Raw genomic sequence first — 5,858 nt, forward strand, 5'->3', positions numbered from 1 at the left:
ACAGGAAGCATAGATATTTAGTAAATGTCATAGGAAGCCACAGAAAGTTGTTTTTGTTTGTCTTGTCTCCCATGTTCTCAATTTCATTTAAAACATCATTTTACTTTTGCCTTGGCTGACAAGTCAGCTCATATGCCCAATGGGGCTTAAAAGAATGTGGCAACCTGAGTTGCCATTTGGTTGTAGGATGAGCAGTTTCTTAACTACTCTGAGGCCCAAGTGCCCAGGGTGAAATCACAAGATCTGTGTCTTCCCACGTGCCGACTGTATGTTTTCCAGCCCAGATGAGTTTAGGTGGAGCAACATGTGATCCAACCATACCAAGTTCTCAAAGGGCAGTGACTGCTCTCTTGAAAGTAAATTATTCTTTATCACAATAGTAGAGACAATTGTGTCTGCAGCAGATGCCCTCTGGTCCTGGGGGCTGGCAAGCAAAGAGAGGGCGTGAATGAAAATCATCAAGCACATGCTTAACTTCTCACCTCAAGCCAAGTCAAAATGGAAGTCTCTTTGGCTTCTTCTAGCAGGGACCAAAGTTGTCCTTTGAAGCCAGGACAAAGCCAGCAAAGAGTTCACAATTCTTACACTTTAGCAAGTGTCATCGACTGTGGTCATGCTCTGTTCCACTCACATTTTAGTATGTGGCTACAGGAGGGAAGAATTAAAATTAAATTTTAATTTTAGATTAAATGGACCACTCATTCTGATGTAATATTTTTGTATGTGGCCATGATACTGTGATTTATAATAAGAAATATACATTTAGTCTCTGTCCCTGTTTCTGGCAAAGAGCTCTTAAAACCCTTGGAATTTCCTAAGAGTGATAAAGTTGCCTAGATATTCAGAACAAACATCTTTTGACTGAGTTTATGTTAAGAAGGTGATTTTTGAAAACACCTAAGGATGGGAGCTGGTTGCTGGGGGAACCAACCACATGACTGAAGAGTTGGAACTTTCAGTCTCATCCCCTGACCTCCGGGGAAGGGAGAGGGGCTGGAAGTTGAATTCCTTAATCGATCATGACTATGTAATGAAATCTCCATACAAATCCCAAAGGATGGGGTTTGGAGAGCTTCCTGGTTGGTGAACCAAAGTGCTTGCGTGTGCCATCATGCTAGACCCCAAACTCCATGAGAACAGAAGCCCCTTTGTCTGAGACTTTGCCTTGTGCATGTTTTCATCTGGCAGTTGATTCATGTCTTTTAATATCCTTTGTAAAAAAAACGGAGGTCGACTTCCGGGTAAGATGGCGGAAGAGTAAGATGCGGAGATCACCTTCCTCCCCACGGATACACCAGAAATAGAGCTACACATGGAACAACTCCTACAGAACACCTACTGAACGCTGGCAGAAGACCCCAGACCTCCCAAAAGGCAAGAAACTCCCCACATACCTGGGTAGGGCAAAGCGGAGAGATTCCCGCACAGAGGATCGGTGCCGAGCGGCACTCACCAGCCCGAGAGGCTTGTCTGCTCGCCCGCCGGGGCGGGCGGCGCTGGAAGCTGAGGCTCGGGCTTCGGTCAGAGCGCAGGGAGAGGACTGGGGCTGGCGGCGAGAACTCAGCTTGAAGGGGGCTAATGTGCCACAGCGAGCCGGAAGGGAGTCCGGGAAAACTCTGGAGCTGCCGAAGAGGCAAGAGACTTTTTCTTCCCTCTAGGTTTCCTGGTGCGCGAGGAGAGGGGATTAAGAGTGCTGCTTAAAGGGGCTCCACAGACGGGCGCGAGTCGCGGCTGAAAGCGCGGAGCCCAGTGACGGGCGTGGGACGCTGGGGCTGCTGCTGCCGCCACCAAGAAGCCTGTGTGCGAGCTTAGGTCACTGTCCACACCGCCCTTCCGGGAGACTGTGCAGCCCGCCACTGCCGGGGTCCCGGGATCCAGGGGCGGCTTCCCTGGGAGAACGCACGGCGCACCTCGGGCTGCTGCAACGTCACGCCGACCTCTGCCGCTGCAGGCTCGCCCCGCACTCCGTGCCCCTCCCGCCCGCCCGGCCTGAGTGAGCCAGAGTCCCCGAAGAGGCTGCTCCTTTAACCCTGTCCTGTCTGACCGAAGAACAGACGCCCTCCGGCGACCTACACGCAGAGGCAGGGCCAAATCCAAAGCTGAGACCCAGGAGCTGTGAGAACAAAGAAGAGAAAGGGAAACCTCTCCCAGCAGCCTCAGAAGCAGCAGATTAAAGCTCCATAATCAACTTGATGTACCCTGCATCTGTGGAATACATGAATAGACAACAAATCATCCCAAATTGAGGAGCCAGGAGTCAGTGCTGTGCCTCTGAGGTGGGAGAGCCAACCTCAGGACACTGGTCCACAAGAGACCTCCCAGCTCCACATAATATCAAACGGCGAAAATCTTCCAGAGATCTCCATCTCAACACCAGCACCCAGCTTCACTCAATGACCAGCAAGCTACAGTGCTGGACACCCTATGCCAAACAACTAGCAAGACAGGAACACAACGCCACCCATTAGCAGAGAGGTGGCCTAAAATCATAAAAAGTCCACAGACACCCCAAAACACACCACCAGACGTGGACCTGCCCACCAGAAAGACAAGATCCAGCCTCATCCACCAGAACACAGGCACTAGTCCCCTCCACCAGGAAGCCTACACAACCCACTAAACCAACCTTAGCCACTGAGGACAGACACTAAAAACAACGGGAACTACGAAACTGCAGCCTGCAAAAAGGAGACCCCAAACACAGTAACATAAGCAAAATGAGGAGACAGAAAAACACACAGCAGGAGAAGGAGCAAGATAAAAACCCACCAGACCTAACAAATGAAGAGGTAATAGGCAGTCTACCTGAAAAAGAATTCAGAATAATGATGCTAAAGATGATCCAAGATTCTATTTCCCAGATCCAAAATCTTGCAAATAGAATAGACAAAATGCAAGAAACAGTTAACAAGGACCTAGAAGAACTAAAGATGAATCAAGCACCGATTAAAAACACAATAAATAAAATAAAAAATACTCTAGATGGGATCAATAGCAGAATAACTGAGGCAGAAGAACGGATAAGTGAGGTGGAAGATAAAATAGTGGAAATAACTGCTGCAGAGCAAAATAAAGAAAAAAGAATGAAAAGAACAGAGGACAGTCTCAGAGACCTCTGGGACAACATTAAACGCACCAACATTCGAATTATAGGGGTTCCAGAAGAAGAAGAGAAAAAGAAAGGGACTGAGAAAATATTTGAAGAGATTATAGTTGAAAACTTCCCTAATATGGGAAAGGAAATAGTTAATCAAGTCCAGGAGGCACAGAGAGTCCCATACAGAATAAATCCAAGGAGAAATACACCAAGACACATATTAATCAAACTGTCAAAAATTAAACACAAAGAAATCATATTAAAAGCAGCAAGGCAAAAACAACAAGTAACACACAAGGGAATCCCCATCAGGATAACAGCTGATCTCTCAGCAGAAACTCTACAAGCCAGAGGGAGTGGCAGGACATAATTAAAGTGATGAAGGAGAAAAACCTGCAACCAAGACTACTCTACCCAGCAAGGATCTCATTCAGATTTGATGGAGAAATTAAAACGTTTACAGAAAAGCAAAAGCTGAGACAGTTCAGCACCACCAAACCAGCTTTACAACAAATGCTAAAGGAACTTCTCTAGGCAAGAAACACAACAGAAGGAAAAGACCTACAATAACGAACCCAAAACAATTAAGAAAATGGGAATAGGAACATACATATCAATAATTACCAATGTAAATGGACTAAATGCTCCCACCAAAAGACACAGATTGGCTGAATGGATACAAAAACAAGACCCATATATATGCTGTCTACAAGAGACCCACTTCAGACCTAGAGACACATACAGACTGAAAGTAAGGGGATGGAAAAAAATATTCCATGCAAATGGCAACCAAAAGAAAGCTGGAGTAGCAATTCTCATATCAGACAAAATAGACTTTAAAATAAAGACTACTAGAAGAGACAAAGAAGGACACTACATAATGATCAAGGGATCGATCCAAGAAGAAGATATAACAATTGTAAATATTTATGCACCCAACACAGGAGCACCTCAATACATAAGGCAAATACTAACAGCCATAAAAGGAGAAATCGACAGTAACACAATCATAGTAGGGGACTTTAACACCCCACTTTCACCAATGGACAGATCATCCAAAATGAAAATAAATAAGGAAACACAGGCTTTAAATGATACATTAAACAAGATGGACTTAATTGATATTTATAGGACATTCCATCCAAAAACAACAGAATACACATTTTTCTCAAGTGCTCATGGAACATTCTCCAGGATAGATCATATCTTGGGTCACAAGCCTTGGTAAATTTAAGAAAATTGAAATTGTATCAAGTATCTTTTCCGACCACAATGCTATGAGACTAGATATCAATTTCATGAAAAGAGCTGTAAAAAATACAAACACATGGAGGCTAAACAATACACTACTTAATAACGAAGTGATCACTGAAGAAATCAAAGAGGAAATTAAAAAATACCTAGAAACAAATGACAATGGAGACACGACGACCCAAAACCTATGGGATGCAGAAAAAGCAGTTCTAAGAGGGAAGTTTATAGCAATACAATCCCACCTTAAGAAACAGGAAACATCTCGAATAAACAACCTAACCTTGCACCTAAAGCAATTAGAGAAAGAAGAACAAAAACATCCCAAAGTTAGCAGAAGGAAAGAAATCATAAAAATCAGATCAGAAATAAATGAAAAAGAAATGAAGGAAACGATAGCAAAGATCAATAAAACTAAAAGCTGGTTCTTTGAGAAGATAAACAAAATTGATAAAGCATTAGCCAGACTCATCAAGAAAAAAAGGGAGAAGACTCAAATCAATAGAATTAGAAATGAAAAAGGAGAAGTAACAACTGACACTGCAGAAATACAAAAGATCATGAGAGATTACTATAAGCAACTCTATGCCAATAAAATGGACAACCTGGAAGAAATGCACAAATTCTTAGAAATGCACAACCTGCCAAGACTGAATCAGGAAGAAATAGAAAATATGAACAGACCAATCACAAGCACTGAAATTGAAACTGTGATTAAAAATCTTCCAACAAACAAAAGCCCAGGACCAGATGGCTTCACAGGCGAATTCTATCAAGCATTTAGAGAAGAGCTAACACCTATCCTACTCAAACTCTTCCAAAATATAGCAGAGGGAGGAACACTACCAAACTCATTCTACCAGGCCACCATCACCTTGATACCAAAACCAGACAAGGATGTCACAAAGAAAGAAAACTACAGGCCAATATCACTGATGAACATAGATGCAAAAATCCTCAACAAAATACTAGCAAACAGAATCCAACAGCACATTAAAAGGATCATACACCATGATCAAGTGGGGTTTATTCCAGGAATGCAAAGATTCTTCAATATACACAAATCAATCAACATGATACACCATATTAACAAATAGAAGGAGAAAAACCATATGATCATCTCAATAGATGCAGAGAAAGCTTTCGACAAAATTCAACACCCATTTATGATAAAAACCCTGCAGAAAGTAGGCATAGAGGGAACTTTCCTCAACATAATAAAGGCCATATATGACAAACCCACAGCCAGCATCGTCCTCAATGGTGAAAAACTGAAAGCATTTCCACTAAGATCAGGAACAAGACAAGGTTGCCCACTCTCACCACTCTTATTCAACATAGTTTTGGAAGTTTTAGCCACAGCAATCAGAGAAGAAAAGGAAATAAAAGGAATCCAAATCGGAAAAGAAGAAGTAAAGCTGTCACTGTTTGCAGATGACATGATACTATACATAGAGAATCCTAAAGATGCTACCAGAAAACTACTAGAGCTAATCAATGAATTTGGTAA

This window comes from Hyperoodon ampullatus (genome assembly GCF_949752795.1).
Source record: "Hyperoodon ampullatus genome assembly, chromosome: 14".
NCBI classification, from domain to species: Eukaryota; Metazoa; Chordata; class Mammalia; order Artiodactyla; family Ziphiidae; genus Hyperoodon; species Hyperoodon ampullatus.